Here is a 13,792-nt window from a genome sequence, read left to right as displayed (position 1 = left end):
TCATCCGACAGGGTGATCTGCTGCTGCACTTACCCAGCGGGTCAGTAGGAGCCTCTCTACTGCTATAGCCACTGGTCTCCAAGCGTGACCACTGACTGTGACAGCTATATAGCAGAGTCACATATTGTTTATATGTAGAATTATAGTGGAACTACTTTTTCAAACCAAATGCCACTGTTATTTCATGGATATGTTGGGGCCCTATATTCTCCAAATTCTACTGATTTCCCAGAAGCCCACTCTTTTTCTAAGTCCTACCCCATGTTGAAGCTGGTGCAATCAGCAAAACCATGACCTAATGTCTGCATTTACATCACCCCACATGATCAATTCTAGTGACACGGCACACATCATAAGATCATACATGACCATATAAAATATTACCTGTCTTAGTCCATGATATATAGCAATGTCTTGTGAGCCATCCATGGGCCAAAGATCGCTGAGCCTCAACTAACCCATCCAATAATTAACACACATTAACTAATACCACTTTGACATCTTATGTGATTATTATTAATATTATTTATGTTTCAGTGCCACATGCAGAGTACGAATGCAGAGTTCTGGGTTGGATTACAGCAGAGGGTTACATGGTCTGGAGATGTTTCCGTGACTGAGTGGATTTGGCCTGAGAACACAGCGGAGTGAGTAGTCATCATATCATCATATACAGACATTTTTATATATATATGTATGTATCTATATATACAGTATACGGGTGAAACTCGAAAAATTAGAATATGGTGCAAAAGTTCATTATTTCAGTGCAGCAACTTAAAAGATGAGAGACATGAGACCGAACAATGCAGAAGAGCTGAAGGCCGCTATTGAAGCATCCTGGTCTTCCATAACACCTCAGCAGTGCCACAGGCTGATAGCTTCCATGCCACGCCGCATTGAGGCAGTAATTGCTGCAAAAGAGGCCCAAAGCAAGTACTGAGTACATATGCATGCTTCTACTTTTCAGAGGTGCGATATTGTTCTATGTACAATCCGTGTTTTATTGATTGCATGGAATATTCTCATTTTCTGAGATTGTGGATTTGGGGTTTTCATGAGCTGTAAGCCATAATCATCACAATGATGACAAATCACGGCTTGAACTATCTTGCTTTGCATGTAATGAGTCTCATATATTAGTTTCACCTTTTAAGTTGCTGCACTGAAATAAATGAACTTTTGCACAATATTCTAATTTTTCGAGTCTCACCTGTATATATATATGAATTGTACAGTCATATCTGACCCCCAGAGATTTTGCGGTCTGGCTCTCTGGGCACCATGTCTGATACACCTGAAAACCTTTTCCACAGACTTTCCCTGCCATAGACATTGTATTGCGGTGTATTTCTACCGCTTCTATATATGAGCTTTCTACTCCAATGGTTACTATCAAAACAGAAGGTGCTGACTCCCGCTGCGTCCCTAGCAACTGCCTCTGTCACCAGCACATTACTTCCACGGCTGTGTATCTCCAGCCATGTCAGCAAAGAGACAGGGATAGCAATGAAAATACAAATATGGTCACTGGCTGTACATGGGCAATGGCATTGACCAAATGTGGCCATCGCCATATTTGATCAACAATCCTTTCCCATACAGATCATCCAGAAAGTATTCCCAGCGCTTAACATTTGCCACGTTTGTTATTCCAAAATGGATTCAATATTTTTTTTCCTCCACATTCTACAAACAATCCCCCATAATGACAACGGGAAAGAAGTTTGTTTTGAAATCTTTGCAATTAATTCAAAATTTAAAAAAAACATGTGCATAAGAATTCCCAGCCCCCCCCCCCCCCCATGTACATAAGTATTCCCAGCCTTTGCTCAATGCTTTGTTGAAGCCCCTTTAGCACCAATTCCAGCCTTGAGTCATTTTGAGTATGATGCTACAAGCTTGGCACACCTATTTTTGGGCAATTTCTCCCATTGTTTTTTGCAGTACCTCTCAAGCTCCATCAAGTTGGATGTTGAGCGTCTGTTCAAAGCCATTTTCAGATCTCTCCAGAGATGTTCAAGTCTGGGCTATGGCTGGGCCACTCCAGGACATTCACAGAGTTGGCCCCTATACTCTCCTTTGTTATGTGGGCTGTGTGCTTAGGGTCATTGTCCTGTTGAAAGATGAACCGTCCCCCCAGTCTAAGGTCCAGAGCACTCTGGAACAGGTTTTCATCAAGGATGTGTCTGTACATTGCTGCATTCATCTTTCCTTTGATTATGACTAGTCTCCCCATTCCAGCTGCTGAAAAACATCCCCACAGCATGATGCTACCACCACCATGCTTCATTGTAGGGATGGTATTGGCCAGGTGGGGAGCGGTGCCTGGTTTCCTCCAGACATGATGCATTCAGTCCAAAGAGTTCAATCTTTGTTTCATCAGACCAGAGAGTTTTGTTTCTTCGGCCACTCTACCATACCGGCCGGACTGGTGGAGTGCTGCAGAGATGGTTGTTCTTCTGGAAGGTTCTCCTCTCTCCACAGAGAAATGCTGGAGCTCTTTCAGAGTGACCATCGGATGCTTGGTTACCTCCTTTGTTAAGGCCCTTCTCCCTCGATCACTCATTTTGTCCAGGCGGCCCACTATAGGAAGATTCCTGGTGGGTCAAAACTTCTTCCATTTATGGATGATGGAGGCCACTTGGCTCATTGGGACCTTCAATGCTGCAGACATTTTTCTGTACCCTTCCCTAGGTCTGTGTCTTGATACAATCCTGTCTCAGAGGTCTACGGACAATTCTTTGGACTTCATGGCTTGGTTTGTGCTCTGACATGCACTGTGACCTGTGGGACCTTCTATAGACAGGTGTATGCCTTTCCTAATCATATCCAATCAACTGAATTTCCCACAGGTGGATTCCAATCAACTGAATTTCCCACAGGTGGACTCCAATCAACTGAATGTCCCACAGGTGGACTCCAGTCAAGTTTTGGAAACATCTCATGGATGATCAGTGGGAACAGGATGCACCAGAGCTCAATGTTGAGTGTCATGGCAAAGGCTGGGAATACTTTTATTTTTAATAGATTGCAAAGATTTCAAAATGAACTTCTTTCACGTTTGAGATCGGCATCCAATCCAAGCTTCTTTAAATTTCACCAAACACTGCTCAAACTGAATTCAGGGCAGTTTGGCTTATTTGTAACTGGTATATGTTGAGGCAACAGAAGATGTCAAGGTTCTTCCATGCAGCGCAGTCCTTCCCTAATCTAGGAGGAGTGTATTAGTACTGAGACATACTGTATGTAGATGTCAGCACACTTACTGGAAGGTCACCCGTCCTACCTAATGGTACTGTGAAAGATTAAAGACATAGAACAGCCAAGGATTCCCCACATGGCACAACAAAGTCAGCCTAGTATTGGAGATGTGTGCAGGAGGGGTACCCTTTGTGGGGGCACATTGGCATGGTACACCGTTTGCTCTAAAATGATTGGCTTGAAGATTTGGATCCTGGGAAGCTTTTTGTACCCTTATCCCTAATGGACCGCTCAGATATCAGGTAGTAGAAAACACAGAGCAGCCTCTTCCTCCCATCTACTGACACAAAGAGTTAATGGTGTCCCTTCTTCTCTCCAGGTTGTCTCTGGCAAACACTCCGTCTACAAAGTGTGCGAAGATGGGGAAAGCTCCCGTACTATCTCCGTGTACTGATCTCCTTCCCTGGATCTGTGAGAGGAAACCCGACAAATCCAGCCTACTGGACGAAGCCAACGCCTGCTAGTGGTGGAAAGAGTCACTGAATGCAAGATTTACGATATCCAAACAATATGGAAGCTTCATAACAAAAATGATTTGCATTTAGGAAGAACAGAACGTGACCACATGAGTGCTGCTACCAAAAAGAAAGTTGAATAAATAACTTGTAACAATATTGTCCTACACTTGGTGAGCATCTCTTCATAAAAAACAATCATATGAACATCTAAAGGGTCTTCTTAATGTTGGACGATCCAAAACACAACGCTGCAATAAATGAGTGCGATCAGCCAAACTAATAGAGGACATGTGTAAGTGTAGCCTGCGCAGAGGATTAAATGAGTAAACTGGCTGCTGCTAGCAATACCACAAATGTGTGTTAGTAGACAATTGTGTGAATACACCATAAAAATGGTTTACAGACCTTTTGGGGGGTATATGTGGACATCAAGTGGGGCACTGCAGCCGCGCTCCTGATGACGTCATATAACGAAACGCGTAGGATGGGGCTTGACAGAGCTACACTTGTCGTTTGAGAAGGGATTACTGTGTCCCAGGATTTAAAGTACCAGATACATGCTTTTTATGTAAGTGCATTTTTAAGTGTTTTTTACTTAATAAAAACAGTGTTATGATATGGAAGTTTCCCTTTGATGTTTCCACGGTGGTGGAGGAGTATCATGGACGGTCTGGAGCAGGGGTGGACTGACCATTTGGAAACTCGGGCACTGCCCGAGGGCCCGGGGTCAGTAGGAGGCCCCATGAGATGCTCCTGGTACCTTTTTCATAGGCTTTTTTGAGTTTGGGCAAGGACACAGGGGCCCCATGATCCCCTATTACCCGAGGGCCCCATGAGTTGTCAGGTCGCCCCTGGTCTGGAGGTGTTTTTACTTATTGAACCTGCAACCAGCAGATAGAGGCATCAAGACTATACAGACAGCTAGCTCGCTGCGGGAGAGTGGTGCTACACCTAAAAGTGCCATTTGACCTACCATTGCAGGTGGTTAACAATTTGTGGTGAGTGGGGCCCTGGAGGGGGGAGCACTAAGTGGAGCACTCAACACAAAGAATTTTATGGATAAGATTAATCACTGTATCACCTAGTACACTGGATGTGGATATTATTTCATGTTGGAACTTTAAATGGTTGAACGCTGATTGGGACTTACTATTATTTGTATACAAGTGCACTATATTTATAGTTTGATGGTTTCATTGTTTATTTATTTCACTCATTTGGTACACTTGTTGGTTGAAGCACACAGGGCATTTACATGTAATGATTTTTCCCCAACATAGGGATGCTTTAAGTCAATGGGAAGGAGGGGCACATCTTGTTTAGACCTATGGTATAGAGGAACACGTATGATTTGTGGATCACTAACACGTCTATAGGGTGGTATATTCACTCATTAGAGGCAGCGCAGCAATTATTTATGATTATAGAGGACATGAAGTGCTCAGTTCAACACAAATTCCAATGGTGACAATTAGAGATGAGCGAATCGAACCTGGCGAAGTGGAATTCGTTTCGAATATCAGGAAAAATTCGATTCGCATCGAATCCGAATTTTAGCAAACTTCGGGTGCACGAATCGAATTTTTCCCGATCAGCCGGCAAAAGTGTCACTGCAGAGAGCTCCGCTATTTCTGACAGTTCTGACAGTTCATTTACAGCGGTTGAAACATTGTATCTATTTGTTTCCATTTAGGATACAGATGTTTTTATTCGGAAACAAATAGATACAATGTTTCAACCGCTGTAAATGTGAAGGAACTGTCAGAGAACTGTCAGAAATAGCGGAGCTCTCTGCAGATACACTTTTTGCTGTACTGGAATTCTTCTTCTTTTCATTCTTCTTCTTCTTTTCATTCTTCTTCTCATTCTTCTTTTCATTCTTCTTCTTCTTCTTTTCATTCTTCTTCTTTTCATTCTTCTTTTCATTCTTCTTCTTCTTCTTTTCATTCTTCTTCTTCTTCTTTTCATTCTTCTTCTTCTTCTTCTTCATCTTCTTCGTCGTGCCCCGTGACTGCCCAAATGAGTGAAGTGTGCGGTGATTCTAAGATGGACGGCACTCATCTGCATGTCATACTGACTGACAGTATTATTTCTCTTCCCCAGCAGACTCCAAGGGCATTTAAATTAAAGGTACAGTGTTCTGCACTAATATAAAGGCTCTCTGAAGCCTAGAAACCCTTTTAATAAGTTAAATTCGCGGCGAATAAATTCGCATCGAATCAAATTTCTCCCTCAAATTCGGCGAATCAGCCGAATCGAATTTTTGAATAATTCGCTCATCTCTAGTGACAATAAATCCTGAAAGTGTTCATCCGTGATCCCTCCACCCAATGATTAATCCAGAGATCAATAGAGATCAATACACGCCTGTGTGCTCTTAGTTGGCACTCGTCCCAATTATAATATCATTTCATCTCCTCCTCTACATATTGTGACAGATTATTATTATTATTATTATACAGGATTTATGGCGCCAACAGTTTGCTCAGCACTTTACAATATAACGGGAGACAATACAGCAACAATACAGATCAATACAAGAGGGATGGGGGGGCCCTGATCCTGGGAGCTTACAATCTAAGACAGATCAAAGAAGGAATCCTCCAATATTGTAGGCAAAAAAATCCCTCCAAGAAGAAGATCAAAGAACCGCCATGTTGTTATGTAAACGTAACGTAAAAACACTTTTTATTTTAAAACGACGCACATATACTCACAAAAAGGAGGAATTAAGAGCGCATAACAAACAGACACCAGAATCCTGAGTATCGGCGTGTGTGTGACGTCACTGGCTAGGCCCCGCCCAACATGTTTCGCCACCAATACACATCATCAGGGGTATGGAGCGTTGTGTTTTGGATTGTTCAACATTAAGAAGGCACTTTCAGAGGTGCTGCACGTGGACACACCATCCTGCCGTCCTATATACTATACATCATTGGATAAAGATCATTCAGTGAGTAACATCGTAACCATTCTCTGTTACCATCGCATATATATCGGGCCTTTCCATCTGGGATTATTACAGTTACTCCACAACAAGGATTTTCCTTTTCTGAATGCTCCTTTGGGTTATGCATATACCATGTCGCTGGCACATATAAGTCCTTCAATAGACTACTGTTTTTTGAACCGTGGAAGGTTTTCCCATCCCTGGCCCCGTATGGTGACCCCAGTGACATTGGCGGTAAATGGCGTACCCAGACAATATTCATTTTGGCATTTCAGTACTATCTCTACTGTTTAACCTCTCACCTACCGGGCACTTCTACCCCCTTCCTGCCTACAGGGCACTTCTACCCCCTTCCTGCCTACAGGGCACTTCTACCCCCTTCCTGCCTACAGGGCACTTCTACCCCCTTCCTGCCTACAGGACACTTCTACCCCCTTACTGCCTACAGGGCACTTCTACTCCCTTTCTGCCTACCGGGCACTTCTACCCCCTTCCTGCCTACAGGGCGCTTATACCCCCTTCCTGCCTACAGGGCACTTATACCCCCTTCCTGCCTACAGGACACTTCTACCCCCTTCCTGCCTACCGGGCACTTCTACCCCCTTCCTGCCTACAGGGCACTTATACCCCCTTCCTGCCTACAGGGCACTTCTACCCCCTTCCTGCCTACAGGACACTTCTACCCCCTTCCTGCCTACAGGACACTTCTACCCCCTTCCTGCCTACAGGGCACTTCTACCCCCTTCCTGCCTACCGGACACTTCTACCCCCTTCCTGCCTACAGGGCACTTCTACCCCCTTCCTGCCTACAGGGCACTTCTACCCCCTTCCTGCCTACAGGGCGCTTATACCCCCTTCCTGCCTACAGGGCACTTATACCCCCTTCCTGCCTACAGGACACTTCTACCCCCTTCCTGCCTACCGGGCACTTCTACCCCCTTCCTGCCTACAGGGCACTTCTACCCCCTTCCTGCCTACAGAGCACTTCTACCCCCTTCCTGCCTACAGGGCACTTATACCCCCTTCCTGCCTACAGGACACTTCTACCCCCTTCCTGCCTACCGGACACTTCTACCCCCTTCCTGCCTACAGGACACTTCTACCCCCTTCCTGCCTACAGGGCACTTCTACCCCCTTCCTGCCTACAGGACACTTCTACCCCCTTCCTGCCTACCGGACACTTCTACCCCCTTCCTGCCTACAGGACACTTCTACCCCCTTCCTGCCTACAGGACACTTCTACCTCCTTCCTGTCCAGGCTAATTTCCAGCTCTCAGCGCTGTCACACTTTGAATGACAATTGCGCGGTCATACATTGTACCGATATGACATTTTTATCATTTTTTTGTGACAGATAGAGCTTTATTTTGGTGGTATTTAATCACCTCGGGGATTTTTATTTTTTCTTAAACAAACCAAAAACCACTGAAAATTTTGAAAAAAAAAAGTTTTTTCTTAGTTTTTGTTATAAAATTTTTGTATATAAGTGATTTTTCTCCTTCACTGATGTGCGCTAATGAGGCTGCAGTGATGGGCACTGATAGGCTGCACTGATGGACACTGATAGGTGGCACTGATGGGCACTGATGAGGAGGCACTGGTAGGTTGCACTGATGGGCATTGACAGGCATTACTGATGGGCCCTGAAAGGCAGCACTGATATATGACACTGATAGGTGGCACTGATAGGTGGCACTGATAGGCGGCACTGATAGGCGGCACTGACTGGCACTGATAGCGGCACTGACTGGCACTGATAGGCGGCACTGATGCACACTGATAGGCGGCACTGACTGGCACTGATAGGTGGCACTGATTGGCAGCACTGATAGGTGGCACTGATTGGCATTGCTAGGTGGCACTGACTGGCACTGATGGGTGGCACTGAAAGGCAGCTCAGATGGGCACTGATATGTGGCATTGGTGTGCATTGGTAGGCACTGATATGTGGTATTGATGTGGCACTGTTCAGCACTGGCAGCTGACACTGATGGACACTGACAGGTGGCACTTCTGGGGCCACACTGATCATCAGGGCACACTGATCATCAGTGCCCTGATGACCAGTGTACATGTCCCCTCCGAGGAATGCCGATTACCGGCCTTCCTCTCCTCTGTCAGTGTGACAGCTCGAAAGGAGAGAAATGCCGATAACCGGCATTTCCCTGTTTACATGCAATCAGCTGTGATTGGACACAGCTGATCACATGACCGAGCCAATATCTTTGTCTCTTTCCGTGGATTGGTGATCCGCTGTGTCCGAGGGACACAGCGCACCACCGATCGCTGCGCTGCGCACTCCCTGAGCTGCGCATGCACGGTGAGAATGGGAGGACGTCATATGACATCCTCCCAGAACGAGAGAACCGCCTTGCGCCCTTCATTGGACTATATGGCGGGCGGGAGGTGATTAAAATACTTACATGGTTATATACAAGTTTGCAATTACGGTCATATATTACATTCCTGAAGAAGAGAAGTTATCATCTTGAAACACGTCGCATGTATGACTACTAATGACCCACATGCAGGATTTGTAGATGAAAACAAAAAGTGGCAGTTGGCTAGAGCAGAGCCGCCTGAAAGTGGTTAATTAAATCCTATGCGGAGTAATATATTACTACAAAAGTAAATGAAATATTGTATTTATTTGATCACTTAGATCATGAAGAAAGGTTGACATAGACAGAGTGAACATGTTGCAATCACAGTAAAATCAAAGAATTAAAATAAAGAACCGTTCGGCGTCTTCAAAAACAGCTGTATAGGCAAAGATGATCAATATGAGGCAATGGAATGTCCTTTCTACATTCATCTGCAGTGAAGTTCCATATTGTATAGCTGAGTGGAATCGTTTTCTTCTTTAGCTGTTCCTTCATGAACATCACAATACGAATGGATACAATCCTAGGAATTATATAATGGATAGTGGTGAATACAGAAGAGGCAGGGGATAATGATCCTAACATCGACTAAATAGGATTCACATATTCAGATTAACTACTTGCCGACCGCAGATAGCCGAATGATGGCTGCACTGCGGCCGGCCAGTTCTGGGTGGGCGTCATATGACATCCTCCTAGAACGCGCTCTGGGGGCTCGCACCCGGTGATCTCCGTGATCGCTGTGTCCTACAGACATGGCTGATTACGTGACGTGGTAAAAGGCCAATCACAGCGGCCTTTTACCATGTGATCAGCCGTGTCCAATGACACGCTGATCACCGGGAAATGCCATTGCCGGTTATCAGCTGCACTTTCCTCACGCTGTCAGATCGTGAGGAAAGTACTGTCGAGAACCGGCAGTTGTCAGAGCGAGGATCGGCACCGATCATCAGGGCACTGATCATCAGTGCCCTGATGATTGGTGCTCTGCAGTGCCACCCACAAGTTCCGCCCACCTGTGCCCAGAAGTGCACCCACCTGTGCCCAGTAGTGCCACCCACCTGTGCCCACCCACCTGTGCCCACCAGTGCCACCCAGCTGTGCCCACCAGTGCCACCCACCAGTGCAGCCCAGCAGTGCTGCCAGTCAGTGCCACCAGTCAGTGCCCAGCGGTTGTGCCAGTCAGTGCCCAGCAGTGCCGCCAGTCAGTGCCCAGCAGTGATGCCAGTCAGGTCCACCTATCAGTGCTGTCTATCAGTACCCATTATCAGTGTCACCTATCAGTGCCACCAATCAGTGCCACATATCCGTGCCACCTCATTAGTGCTGCCTGTCAGTGCCGCTTATCAGTGCCCTTCAGTGCTGCCTATCAGTGCCCATCAGTGCTGCCTCATCAACGCACATCAGTGAAGGAGAAAAATTACCTGTTTGAAAATTTTTAATATAGTTGTTTCTTTTTTTTTCAAATTTTTTTGCACTTTTTTTGTTTATAGCGCAAAAAGTAAAGTGCCCAGTGGCGATTAAATACCACCAAAAAAACTCTATTTGTGAGAAAAAAATGATAAAAATTTCATATGGGCACAATCTTGCATGACTGCGCAATTGTCAATCAAAGTGTGACAGCGCTGACAGCTGAAAATTGGCCTGGTAAAGAAGGGGGTATGAGTGCCCGGTAGGGAAGGGGTTAATTGAATGTTGAGTATATCTCTCCTTACCTGCTCAGTGACTGTGCCATGATATATACATGGTGGGTCTAAAGTGACTCAGCTTAACTCACTATTACTTGCCACCAGTGGAAGTGAACTGAGTCACTTGAATCGCCAAAAAAGCTCCTCAGGGTGATTTCCGTGTTATTTTCTATATTACCTCATGCTTATCCAAGATGGAGCTGCAACACTTGCTTTATTCCCCTCATGGATACCGCAGCCTATGAAGACGCCGAGCGTGATGATGTCATTACGTTGACGCCACCCATAAAGGATGTAAAAGCAATCATTTCTCCTTCTCTCTGTCTGCATTCTTACAGCCATTGAGAACTACTGTGTGAGCTGTGATTGGTCACAGCTTGTCACATGGTACAAGGCTGTTGTGAATAGCCCTGTACCATATGACCTCTGTGATCATTCACAGATTTCACACGTAGTAACAAGTGACATCTTGCTTACTACTCTGCATATGATCACTGATTGGCCAATCAGTGATCACATGATCGGGACCTCGCACAGAGGTCCCGTCTGACGACCGGTTTTCCACTGTGTCCGGAGGACACAGCAAACACCGGATCGCGGTGCTGTGCGCTCTGAGGGAGCGCACACAACTAGAAAATGCGGGTGCCGTTTATGAACTGCAACCCGCCCCTAGAGTGACACCGTCCTGCCGTTTATAAACAGTAGGCAGACGGCAAGTGGTTAATAAATTATTGTGCTTTTTAGACAATGTTTTCATTCTTGATCTTTGGCTAGTGCCGCCCTTTAACAGGTTCCCCACCGCCCTATAGTAGAACTACAGCTACAGGGTGGCAGGACTGCGCAAAATCACGTATATATACATGATTTCGCATTTCGGGGTAGGGGGCATGCCATTGGCGGCTACAGTTGTTAATCACCAAGTCCCAACTGGAGATTCTCTGCTGGCGCCAGGCAATCACCGAGGAACAGCGATGGGGAGAGGTCTGTCTGTAAACAATACAGGCCTCTCCCCTGTCAGCACCAGCATGCTGCTTTGCATTGCAAAAATATTTTTTTTTTTCAAAATTGTAATTTCTTTGTTTTGTTTATAGCTCAAAAAATAAAAAACACAGAGGTAATCAAATACCACCGAAATAAAGCTCTATATGTGGGGGAAAAAAGGACATCATTTTCATTTGGGTGCAGCGTCGCATGACAGTGCAATTGTCAGTTAAAATAACGCAGCGCTGTATCACATAAAATGGCTGGTCAGGAGGGGGGGGGGGGGTAAATCCTCTGGAGGGCAAGAGGTTAAAGTCCCCTCTCCAGGGGAGAATATTTTTCTATATGCATTACTTTAAGGGATGATGGCGGCGTGCAGCTCCTACTACCTCAATCATTTTTAAGAAGGTCCCATTTTGGGGGTTTTGCGTGGAATGGGTCAGATTTGGCTTTTTGTTTCTCCACTTTTTTGTGTCACCGATACAAACAAAAGAAATAAACACGAGAATGCCGAAACATTTGTAATTTTAACATTTTTTCTGGGTGAATTATCTGACAGAAATGCTGGGGGGGAACAAGATTTTTGTCCATGAGTGTAGGTGACATGTTTGTTGTGAAGGTCAATGTTTGTTGGGGCCCAATAGAGGAAGGTCCAGTTTTTTTTGTTTTTTTTTAAGTCCGCAAACGTGCAACTATAAACGAAAAACCCGTAAGTGTATCACAAAAAAAGTGCAAGTGCAAAACACCACACGAAAAAGTGCACTTAGGGGTGTGCTGTGTCCTACCTCTAAAGGGGCTTGGACCACTTACCCTGATCCCCCGGGGCACAAAGCTCCTGCCGGGGACAAGGTTCCCAATTGGTCCTCCTAGCCAAAAGGCCTGGTGGACCACCGTTCCTTGTGTCCAGCCGAAGCCAGACACACAGTACTTGGTCAGGGGGCTCTCCCGAAGAAAAGCCCCCTAGGGATCAGGGGAGGAAGGAACCAAAAGGCCACACATCCTCCCCCTAGACTTCAGGGTAGGCCCGAGGACCCACACCCTCCATCCGTGAAAACACACGCATAAGTGAAAGAAAAAAGTGACAAACGTGGGAGGTGAAATAAATTAAATAAATAAATATATAAATAAATAAATATATATATAAAAATAAAAAAGTGGTACCGTGCCAAATTGTGCACAGACCAGGCCCTGAGACCCGTAGCAAAAATTGCCCTGGTCCTAGCCAAAAGGCCTGGTCCTTAGGGCGCTGTGCAAAAAGAATGTAAAAACAGTGACCATGTGCCATGTTCACACAGTGGGGTCCCACACCCAGGTGTTACTAGTGGCACCCCTGAGAGCGTCTACTCAGGGGGCACCGAGTTTGCGGACTTTCTGCCTCCTCAGCCCCTGGCCAGACCAAGGTAGATCCGTCCAAATCAGGAGGTACTGGGTCTTTCCAGTGTTCCCGGAGGAATTACTCCCAGGGCCCCAGAACGAATCATGGCGCTCCCCGGTTTCTGTCCCTCCGGTACTAGCCTTCCGGACCCCCATCATACCAGTGAGGGTACTATACAACAGCCATCCCCGCAAAGCTAGAATGGCCGGGAGCACCCCCACTGGACACTGATAAGAACAGATACTACACTTGATCTTAGCCAAAAGGCCGAGAAGCGATGGAGGAAGGTTCAGTGGTCATCTTGACAGTAGTCCCCATGCAGCAAACAAAAGGAGCCTGTAACCACATGCTGCCCTCACTATTAAACTTCCTGCTTTAGGAATTTGAGACTTGAGGCAAGAGTGTAAGAGGTCCGACAATCTGCGACCCTGTAAAGTCATTAGAGAACTGAATTATGGGCGACGGCATCCTCAGAGCCCATCCAAGCCCAATAAATAATGCTGCAAGAAAAATGCACTCCAGTCAGTCCAAGTGTCCAGTGAAGATCAAGAACAGCCTCAAGCTTGGCTCCTAACAGGCCACACCCCCTGATGAGTTTTGCCCCACCCTCAGGGCTTTGTCATTCAGGTAACACTCCATAAAATGATGATTTTGTGGCAGAATAGCTGGACTGATATTTTTGTTCAAAT

General features: G+C 45.8%; 1 pseudogene; it reads right to left on the bottom strand.

Annotated features, from left to right (window-relative positions):
* Window positions 1–13,266: 13,266 nt before the first annotated feature.
* Window positions 13,267–13,382, bottom strand: LOC149449567 (U2 spliceosomal RNA; annotated as a pseudogene).
* Window positions 13,383–13,792: the final 410 nt, after the last annotated feature.

This window comes from Staurois parvus, unplaced genomic scaffold, assembly GCF_062004578.1.
Source record: "Staurois parvus isolate SC_StPar_1 unplaced genomic scaffold, SC_StPar_1.0 ptg000612l, whole genome shotgun sequence".
In the NCBI taxonomy this organism is placed as follows: Eukaryota; Metazoa; Chordata; class Amphibia; order Anura; family Ranidae; genus Staurois; species Staurois parvus.
Note: the sequence above shows the minus strand (reverse complement) of the source record. Positions and strands in the feature narration are given on the sequence as shown.